Genomic DNA, 11,744 nt, shown 5'->3' with positions numbered 1-11,744 from the left:
CCTTTGGTTATTTCCTTGTACAGAGGCTACCAACCAGCACTTTGTTTGTGATTACTCAAGATGGTTGGCACCCCAAGAAATCCATGTAATGTGATAATGGGACAGACTCCCATGGGAGATGGATCCACCTAGCTAGCAGTAGGGCCAGCCAATGAACTCAAATCTGATAGGCCACCCGAAGAAGCATATACACCTCAACTTTCAAAGCTAGAATTCATTATGACTTCAAGAGGGCTTATGTGTGCATGGATTAAGAATTATGGTGAATTCAAGTATCTTGCAAATAGATCCTATGACCTCATAGTTGGTGCAATGGTGACACATTAATGATTCAAATTTCTTGCATTGACCTAACCGTTGGTCAATTGATTAAATGCATAAATTTCCAAGATCTCTGATGACATCATTCATGAAACCATGATAAGTAGGGGTAAAATCCATGCTTCGCATGAATTTGTATAATTTAGGCATTAGGTATTTCATGTCTCATGAAGCTGAGTCCTATGGGGCATGCATGTCTAATGCGGCTACCGCCCTTTCTATCATGCCTCGCTCGTCGAGAATAAGAAATTTCTTGTTAATTTATTATTGGATTTGCATAATCCAAAAATTTTTGCATTAGATTTTAAATAGAAATTTCTTGCTTTATTGGTTATTAAATAGAAATTTCTGGGTGTTTTATGTTGGATTCATGTAATTCAAGCATCTAGTGAAGCGGACAAGTTCTACAAGATATGCATCTGTTTTTCACTTGCCTAGCTTATATACAGCTTAAAAATTTCATTTCTCTTACACACCCCGAGCGTAACAGACACTGCATGCCTGCAAGGCAACCCCACAAACATGCAAGGCAACCTAAAAAAATCTAACTATTTCATAATAATTTTAAATCAATCACAAAACAATCTTAATCCTTACAAACTAAGATCTCTTAAATATTTCCTACAAACTAGCATGCTCCCCCAAATCCATAATCTAAAAAATAAAGAAAGAATAATAATGAGACTAGCCCAGTAAATGACAAAATACTTCAAGGTGGGTTAAAGCATGTTAATTTGCAATAAAACTAAACATATATAGTTGATGGGACAAAATTCAATAATAACAAATATCAGAGAATAATGCTTTTTTTATTTTTCAAAGCATGCTTTCCATAAAATAATACTAGCTTTGATGTTTGGCTACGGCCATTTAATTCAACAGGCATGGGTCAGATAACTGATAATGGTGCCCAAATACCACTATTCTAATCATCGGTGGTACAGTATCGAAATTAATTTTTCAGATTCCAAGTCAAAAGGTCTAACGTATAATCCTCATTGGCGGGGCTAGAATAGATCATAGCCATGCGGAATATGCACAAAAGTAATTTCATAAGTTATCTAGTCACACTTTATAGAATCATTATTTAGAATAGATTATATATCAAACTAATTTATTTATGGAGCTATCAAAATACATATTTAATTCATATTCAAAAAATAAAACTAACATGCTTGACCACTTAATCAGATAAATGTAAAAATTATTAAATTATTTATAAGTATATCGAGATGCATTACATCACTTACCTCGCAAATGGTAAGAATCAATATAAGTTTAATCTAGTGACACGGATGTTTCGAGTTCTGGCAATCCAAAACTGCACATGTACGTAGGTTTGTTCAATAATATGTCAATATTTCAAAATAATTTCTAAAATTTTCAAAGATCTGATCAATCTCTAATTTTCTATGGGGGAATGGATACCAATTTTACCTTGCTTCTTATCGTAGGGTGGGAGTAGAAGTGACAAAGCCCCTCTGAGGCTAGCCTAGAGATGAAAAGGAGAGAGGTTTTTTGGGAGGGTGAGAATGTATGGGAGACAGAAAGCGCATGACAGGGAGATATCTATGGGAGAAAAATGTAAGAGCGAGAAAGAGACTGGGGAAACAGAAGAAGATAGAGAACAAGAGGCCGCAGGTTGGGTCATACGTGATAAGAATGCATGTCCACTCCCCCACGCCCACCACCACATACGCCCCCCCCCCCCCCCCCCCCCCCCTTCCTGTTGTTGTCCACATACCACCTAACAGGCGTTACCATCTTGGGATAAAGGCCTGGGCCCAAGTTCACTGGGTTCGGGCACGAGTGTCACATCCTCTCCCTCTCCTTAACTAAATTTTATCCTCCAAATTTAGCATAACTTAATTATCAATGAATGCACACACAAGCTAACACAACTATAAGTCATCTATCCAAATATCACATTCATCATTGATACTGCTTCTGGCAAACTTTAAAATAACTTAACCCATCATGCTTCCATTACACACTCCAGTCTAACTCACAAAATTTCTTCAAATTCTCTAAATAGTTTTTGACCACAGTATTATTCTACACTAAAACTAAGAAAATCCACAATTTCAACTTTATAATAGAATCCAAACAATACTTCGAGTCTTTCTTCCTAACTTACCTCGAACATACCCCATCATAATTAACCTTTAAGTTTGTTATCATATTCAAAACTATTTCATAACTGAGTGCTATATTATTGTAATGGCCCAGCCCATAGGGCTTTTGGGCTTGGCAAAAATTTTGGTGAGCCTAAAGGACCTACGAAAGGAAGGAGGAAGACTCCTAATCAGAGTCTTCTTCCCTTCCGACTCTGATGAAATCGGAGTGATAGAGTCCAACACGGGTTAAGAAAACTCCTCTATAAACCCCCTTCCCCTCCCTTTAGGTCTTTATCATGGGATTTTGAGAGATTATTAAGAGTTTAGAGGGATTTTTTCAAGATTTTTCTGCGAGTTCTTTGAACAGGAAGAAAGGATCGCTGGAGTTCTTCTCAGCTGTCGGAGCTCGAGGTAAGCCCCTCTCCTTCTTCCTCTCCCTCTTTCCTTTCTCCCCTGGCCCAAGGCCTCGCCGCCGGCCACCGACTTTGTCGAAAATTAGTCGCAAAAGAAATCCCCTATTTTTTTAAATTTTTTCTTGATTTTGCCGCCGTTCTCCTCTTCGCTGCCAGCCGTCCGCTGTTGGCCACCGCCGGCCGAACCCCATCACCGGCCGTTGTCGGATCTCCGGCTAAGCCACCACCCCATCGGAGCCGAGCCACCGAGGGGGGGACCTCACGGTCTTCCCCTGTTTCAGCCAAGGGAGGCTGCGGGAAGAAAAGAAAAGAAGAAGGAAGAAGAAAAAGAAAAGGAAAGAAAAGAAAAAGGAAAAAGAAAAAGAAAAGAAAAAGAAAAAAGAAAAAGAAAAGAAAAAAAAAGAGAAAAAGAGAAAGAGAAAATAAAAAATAAAATAAAATAAAAAGGAAAAGAAGAGAGAAAAATTTTCTCTCTCCTCTCTCTACCTTCTCTCTCCAATTTCTCTCTCTAGATTCTCTCTCTATTTTCTCTTTCTAGATCTTTCTCTCTTTTTGTGAATTTTATCTCTCTAGAATCTTTCTACTCTCTCTCTGATTTCATCACAGACCCTAGGATATATTTGAAAAAAAAATATGATGAATTAAGATTGCTCCGAAATTCATGCAGTAGATCTGATCCCAGTCCGATCCTATTCGAAATTGTAACACTTGATTCATATTAAGTCACCCTGATAGGACCTCTGATGATTTCGACCATGACTGCCTCATCTGAAAGATACGAAGATTCTCTCTCCACTTTCTCTCTCCACTTTCTCTCTCTACTTTTTTTCTCTAGAATTTTCTCTCTCTTCATGGATTTTTTCTCTCTAAAAGTCTTGTGGACCAATGGAGGGTCTAGATACTTAAACGAATCTCAGTTTTGGGTAATCCTAAGAGAGGTCCTCGATCTGTGTTATTAGGATCGATTATCGGTAATTTTTTTCATATATGATTTTTATATTGATTAGGATCATGAAGAGATGATTGTCTGCATATGATATCGAGTGGAATATTTTGTTAAAAAAGTTTATAAATCAAAGAAGAACATTGATTTCTATGCTCGGATTAGTCATCGGTAAAGGTAAGAATTTCTGTACATGATCACTATTATATATATGTTATTTTACTGTTGGTCTTGCATCATTAGTTTTGCATCGTCGGATTTGAGATCATGAATTTATTATACCTGAGATATTGTTATTTGATTTTGAGCATGAGTATGTTATGTCAATATATATGTATCAGAGATTGATGGCATGATTATATGGATATGACATATCTGAATTGATCATAATGCAAGACAGAATTGATTTGATAAAATCAATACATAATGATTAAATGAAAAGAAAGAGATGTATGGTATGGACTAGCCTTGTTACATGAAACAGCCCGCCAGGAGCTTATGCCTGGGACAGCCCCCACTAGCTTACAGGTGGATCAGCCGGCCAGGAGCTCATGCCTGAGACAGCCCGCCAGGAGCTTATGCCTGTGACAGCCTCTCACGGGCTTTGGTACGTGGAACAGCTGGCCAGGAGCTCATCCTGGGACAGTCTTGAAAGACTTTTTAAGTGGATTCGATCCGGATAAAGATTGAGATATAGACTCAGATAGTCCAGAGCCAGAAAGAAAATATTAAAAATCATATGATTATGAAAAGAGAAATGAAAGATAAGACATGAAACAATTGTTGAACAAAAGTGGTTCACCTGTTAACATATGATGATGCATCTATTTTAATAAGATAGAAAATTTATGAATGTTTGCATTATTCTAGATATTGAACATGAGATTTTATATCTTATTGTTTATCCTTATTTTCAGACTATATTACTATATCAGTGTGATATGAAAATTCTTACTGGGCTGTAAAGCTCACACCCCTTCATCTTTCTTTTTCTTTTCAGAGATACAGGATGTTTATGATTGACTATGGCTTGGATTTACAGATGAGCAGATAGATAGATAGAGTGTCATAGTACCTGATCAGAGGATTAAAAAAATTTAATTTGTACTTATACAAGATTTTACAAATTATTGTTGAAATTAATTGTTATGGATGTTAAGGTTGTAACGATTTAATTTGGCCTTGCATATTCTTTAGGGCTTGCTCTAAGGAGTGTGCGGCCATCACGTATTCGACCCGGGTGTTGGATTTGGGGCATGACAGAATGGTATCAGAGCAAAGGTTATGATCATTAGGGATTATGATATAAGTGATTAGAATATGACAGAGTGATATCAGAGCCTAGGTTATAATCATTGGAGATTACGATATAAATGATTAGGATGTGATAAAATAATATCAGAGCTTAGATTTAAGATCACCAGAGATTATAAGAGATATTAAAACTTTATGTAAGATCAGTCGGATGTGACAGAGTAGCATCTGAGCTTAGAGCTTAGGTTACGTTTATTTGGAGACAATGATACAAGTGATTAGGATATGATAGAAAGTTTAAGGTCACTAGGGATTGTCATATAAGTGATATCAAAACTTTGGGATTATAATCAATAGAGTATGATTGATAATATCAGAGTTTAAGATTATGATCATTAAAGGTATGATAGAATGATATTAGAGTTTAGGTTATGATCACTAGAAAATATGATTTAAGTGGTATTTGAGTTTAAGGTTATAATTATTCAGAATTGTAACTTTAGTGATATTTAAACTTAGGTTATGATCATAAGAAACATGATAAACATAAAACAAATGATTCGGTAATTAGATTTTGAGTCAATAGATATTAAGATGAAATTTATGTATAAGTGACATATGATATCTATAATAGAATTGATGAGTTATATCTTAGATTTCAATTAGTAAGGTTGACCTAAGTATGAAAAGAGTTGACCTTGGAATGAAGTGGGAGGTATTGATATGCTAAACTTATATGGAAGGAAATCATGATAACTTTTCTGATTTTGATTTTAATTATTCGAACATTACAAATTTTAAATTTATCAGAAGGAAGTTAGGATATGGTCTAAAAAAAAAAAATTACATCATATGATAGAGAAATATTTTTGAACACTGAACCTATAAGAGATCATATATGAAACACAATCTTAGATGAAAAAAATATACTTAAATTTTATTATGAGAATATGAGATACACATTTTGGTGAAATTTTTGATTACTCAAAATATCATATTCTGAATAGGATTCCTTGATCCTTCAAGTTACATTGAATTTCAAGTCAAAAGTTTACTTTTCTAAGTGGATCAAAAGTATTTTGATATTGTTGTTAAATTAAAAAAGAAAATTTATTTTGTCAGAGTATGATATACAGGTTATGATGAAATTTTTTTAATAATTCATATTACTATCTTTGGATTAGATTTTTTTTGTAATTTTTGAAGATGGTGAAGTGTATTAATTATTCAAGTCAAAGTTTGGATTATTTTTTTTTAAATTGAACTAAGACATCTTGTTAGCGTTAAATTTTGAATGACTTATACAAGGGACAAGATTTTGTATGGATTTATTGATTAATATTAAGAGTTGTGATGAAGGGAGCTCTATAAGAAATAATCAAGTTGATTCTACTCATAAGGATGTTGGCTTGAGTTCTTTTAGTTCGTCAAGTTAGAATTAATTCTTTTAAAAAGGAAGATTGATTTAAAAATTATCTGAATGATTGTAAGGTAAATCTAAGGTTAACTCCAATTGATTCTAGACATGTTGGATTCTTGTAGAGTGATGAAACTTATGCAATGATTTCAAATATAGGAAGTGGATCAAGATTTAATTTTTATATGCTATACCCAAAGGTAGTAAAGATAAAGAAACTTAAAATTTTATCGTAAGTCTTATATGAAATTTGAAGGTTGGATCTATCCTGGATTGATCTAACATATAAGAATATTTTTATCTTAATAGACTTATATAATTTGATAAATTAAGATCAGAGTGCACAGCAAAAGTGTGGTGGATTAAATTGATTAAAAATATTAATCTTTTAAAATTAAAAGATATTATGATAAAATTATTAGTTGCAAATAAGGAAAGATTTTATTGATAATGAAAAGATGCTATAAATTTTGATCTAATCTGATCATAGTCGGACAATTTTTGTCAGTAGGTTATTTTATTGCAGATAATGCTAAGAAGAATCCTAAACATCTCAAGTTTATTATTAACAGCTTGATAGTTTTTTTTTTATTAGTTCAAACCTAAAATATTTTGATACAGATCTCATTTTTCAAGATTTATATTATTACTCGAACTGATGTAGAAGGTTGAGTTTTTTTTCTAAGATGGAAGTCTAATTGTTAAATTTATTAGAAGGTCAAAAGAAGAAAGAAGCCTGTAATTATGAGGAGTGTTTGATGTTTAGGCTATCTTTGGTTTCTATTAAAGGTAATGAGCTAATCAACCAATATAATGGATAAAGAATTAGGTATTTTAATACCTGATCAAAATGTTATTGTTTGTTTTGGAAAAAAATAATTTGAAAAACCAACATGAGGAGAATAAGTTTGAGATCTCATGTAATTTTGTTATATCAAAATTTTGTGAAATAAGTACTATATAAGATAGACTATTAAAAGTTAAAAATAATATAATCGATATTCTTTTAAAGTTATTGATCAAGCAAAATTAATTTCGAGGACGAAATTATTTTAAGGGGAGGAGAATGTAATGGCCCAGCCCATAGGGCTTTTGGGATTGGCAAAAATTTTGGTGAGCCTAAAGGACCTACAAAAGGAAGGAGGAAGACTCCTAATCAGAGTCTTCTTCCCTTCCGACTCCGATGAAATCGGAGTGATAGAGTCCAGCACAGGTTAAGAAAACTCCTCTATAAACCCCCTTCCCCTCCCTTTAGGTCTTTATCATGGGATTTTGAGAGATTATTAAGAGTTTAGAGGGATTTTTTCAAGATTTTTCTGTGAGTTCTTTGAACAGGAAGAAAGGATCGCCAGAGTTCTTCTCGGCTGTCGGAGCTCGAGGTAAGCCCCTCCCCTTCTTCCTCTCCCTCTTTCCTTTCTCCTCTGGCCCAAGGCCTCGCCGCCGGCCACCGACTTTGTCGAAAATCAGTCGCAAAAGAAATCTCCTATTTTTTTGAATTTTCCCTTGATTTTGCCGCCGTTCTCCTCTTCGCTGCCGGCTATCCGCTGCTGGCCACCGTAGGCCGAACCCCATCGTCGGCCGTTGTCGGATCTCCAGCCAAGCCGCCACCCCATCGGAGCCGAGCCACCGAGGGGGGGGACCTCACGGTCTTCCCCTGTTTCAGCCAAGGGAGGCCGCGGGAAGAAAAGAAAAGAAGAAGGAAGAAGAAGAAGAAAAGAAAAGAAAAGAAAAAGGAAAAAGAAAAAGAAAAGAAAAAGGAAAAAAAAAAAGAAAAGAAAAAGGAAAAAGAAAAAGAAAAGAAAAAAAAAGAGAAAAAGAGAAAGAGAAAATAAAAAATAAAATAAAATAAAAAGAAAAAGAAGAGAGAAAAATTTTCTCTCTCCTCTCTCTATCTTCTCTCTCCAATTTCTCTCTCTAGATTCTCTCTCTATTTTCTCTCTCTAGATTTTTCTCTCTTTTTGTGGATTTTATCTCTCTAGAATCTTTCTACTCTCTCTCTGATTTCATCACAGACCCTAGGATATATTTAAAATAAAAATATGATGAATTGACATAGCTCCGAAATTCGTGCAGTAGATCTGATCCCAGTCCGATCCTATTCGAAATTGTAACACTTGATTCATATTAAGTCACCCTGATAGGACCTCTGATGATTTCAACCATGACTGCCTCATCTGAAGGATACGAAGATTCTCTCTCCACTTTCTCTCTCTACTTTTTTTCTCTAGAATTTTCTCTCTCTAAAAGTCTTGTGGACCAATGGAGAGTCTAGATACTTAAACGAATCTCAGTTTTGGGTAATCCTAAAAGAGGTCCTCGATCTGTGTTATTAGGATCGATTATCGGTAATTTTCTTCATATATGATTTTTATATTGATTAGGGTCATGAAGAGATGATTGTCTGCATATGATATCGAGTAGAATATTTTGTTAAAGAAATTCATAAATCAAATAAGAACATTGATTTCTGTGCTCAGATCATTCATCGGTAAAGGTAAGAATCTCTGTACATGATCACTATTATATATATGTTATTTTACTGTTGGTCTTGCATCGTTGGTTTTGCATCGTCGGATTTGAGATCATGAATTTATTATACCTGAGATACTGTTATTTAATTTTGAGCATGAGTATGTTATGTCAATATATATGTATCAAAGATTGATGGCATGATTATTTGGATATGACATATCTGAATTGATCATAATGCAAGACAGAATTGATTTGATGAAATCAATACATAATGATTAAATGAAAAGAAAGAGATGTATGGTATGGACTAGCCTTGTTACATGGAACAGCCCGCCAAGAGCTTATGCCTGGGACAGCCCCCACTGGCTTACAGGTGGATCAGCCGGCCAGGAGCTCATGCTTGGGACAGCCCGCCAGGAGCTTATGCCTGGGACAGCCTCTCATGGGCTTTGGTATGTGGGACAGCCGGCCAGAAGCTCATCCTGGGACAGTCTTGAAAGACTTTTTAAGTGGATTCGATCCGGATGATGATTGAGGTATAGACTCAGATAGTCCAGAGCCAGAAAGAAAATGTTAAAAATCATGTGATTATGAAAAGAGAAATGAAAGATAAGACATGAAATAATTGTTGAACAAAAGTGGTTCACCTGTTAACATATGATGATGCATCTATTTTAATAAGATAGAAAATTTATGAATGTTTGCATTATTCTGGACATTGAACATGGGATTTTATATCTTATTGCTTATCCTTATTTTCAGACTATATTACTATATCAGTGTGATATGAAAATTCTTACTGAGCTGTAAAGCTCACACCCCTTCATCTTTCTTTTTCTTTTCAGAGATACAGGATGTTTATGATTGACTATGGCTTGGATTTACGGATGAGCAGATGGATAGATAGAGTGTCATAGTACCTGATCAGAGGATTGAAGAAATTTAATTTGTACCTATACAAGATTTTACGAATTATTGTTGAAATTAATTGTTATGGATGTTAAGGTTGTAACGATTTAATTTGGCCTTGCATATTCTTTAGGGCTTGCTCTAAGGAGTGTACGGCCATCACGTATCCGACCCGGGTGTTGGGTTCGGGGCTTGACAATTATAAACTAAGTTATTCGTAATTTTTGGCATTGGACGCATGTGTATCTTGCGAAATTAGTCATAGACACAGCCCTAAGTGTGTGGTCTGCCCTCCTTCCATTGCTTGTGAGAAGATGTTTGAGCTACGTGAGTCTGTGCAGTAGGAATTTGAGCAGCCGAAGGTTGATATGATCGAGTCCTCAAACATTGTGGTCTCTAAATTGATTAAGACCCTAAAATATTCTATGGGCACTCGGCTATCTTATGGCCCTGTTAGCCACACTTGAAATAAGTTCCATTTGTTCTCCTGCATTTCTTGCTATTATAGATACTATCACACATAGCACACTTAAGCCTGTCTTGTTGATTAACATTATCATAAAATCCTTGTTTCTCCCGATGAAAATCAGTTGAATATTCAGAACCTTCAATTGCTCGAAATTTTATAGATCCCCTAAAATTCAATTCATTCTATCCAGCACAAGCCTCAAAATCTCTACCTCTTTTCTTTGGCTTTTCTTCTTCAATATTTTGGGTTTTCTTCCAGATAATTTCAATGCTCTTAGCCTTGTCTACTAGATCATCATAATTTGTTGAGTGCACTGTAGCAAGACCCCTTTGAATATATGGTATCAATCCCTCCTCAAACCTTCTCATCTTGGACTCATCATCCGCAACAAGGGTGAGAGCGAATTGGGATAGTTTGTCAAATTCTGTCTCATATTTGTCGACAGCCATTCCTCCTTATGATAAATTAAGGAATTCTCTTTCTAATTCTCTTAGCCAACTGGCAGAAAAATATTTGGAATAGAAGACGGTGCAAAACCTCTACCATGTAACTGACCCATAGCCGGAAGTTAGAGTGCGCTCCACAGACTTCCACCAATGATGAGCTCTATCCTGAAGCATATAAGTAGCAAATTTGATCTTTTCCTCATCGGTACATTCCATAGCTCTAAAGGCTTTTTTCATCTCATCTATCCAAGCCTCAGCCTCCTGAGGATTAGTAATGCCCTTAAAGGCTGGAGGGATAATTTTTCTAGACTTTATTATACTCGTTCTATAATCGGATAGGTCAGGATTCTGTAATAGTGGGTGTAAAGACTACTGAGGTAACTCTCTTTATTGATGCACCAACCCCACAACCTCTTGAATTAATTCAAGCATTCGATCCAAATTTTCAGCTATATTTCTTGGTTGAATTACTGATTGGTACCAGATTGGTTGATTTGTAATCAGCTGATCAACTATCGCTTCTTGTTGAACATCAAGATTCATATTCTGATTTAAATGCCCTTGATCTTGTGGGTTTTTGGCCATCGATTCAGAAGGAACTTCATCCTGAGAACCTCTTATTAAATCACTTATTCTTCGGCTGGGACCATAGTGGAGCACATTCTTGATTTCAATAAAAATAAAATAAGCATCATAATAATATTCGAGACAAAATAATTAACATAAATTTATTAACAGGAAAGCATGCACAAACAGAGACATCTCATTACCTAATTTCCATCCAAGACTCAATCTTTCCAATGAAAACTAAGGATCCTTGAATCTAGGCTCTTATGTCATTATTTCTCTCATAATTAATCATAAATCCTAGTGATCTTAAGCTTAGACTTTGATACCATTAAATCTGTCACACCTCGAGTGTAACGGATGATGCATGCTGCAAGACGGACCCCACAGACATGCAAGGCTAGCTACCTAAAAAA

The 11,744-nt window shown here is 35.3% G+C and overlaps 1 pseudogene; it reads right to left on the bottom strand.

Annotated features, from left to right (window-relative positions):
* Window positions 1-10,269: 10,269 nt before the first annotated feature.
* Window positions 10,270-11,346, bottom strand: LOC140859260 (uncharacterized; annotated as a pseudogene).
* Between the last annotated feature and the right edge of the window lie 398 nt (window positions 11,347-11,744).

This window comes from Elaeis guineensis, chromosome 7, assembly GCF_000442705.2.
Source record: "Elaeis guineensis isolate ETL-2024a chromosome 7, EG11, whole genome shotgun sequence".
NCBI classification, from domain to species: domain Eukaryota; kingdom Viridiplantae; phylum Streptophyta; class Magnoliopsida; order Arecales; family Arecaceae; genus Elaeis; species Elaeis guineensis.
Note: the sequence above shows the minus strand (reverse complement) of the source record. Positions and strands in the feature narration are given on the sequence as shown.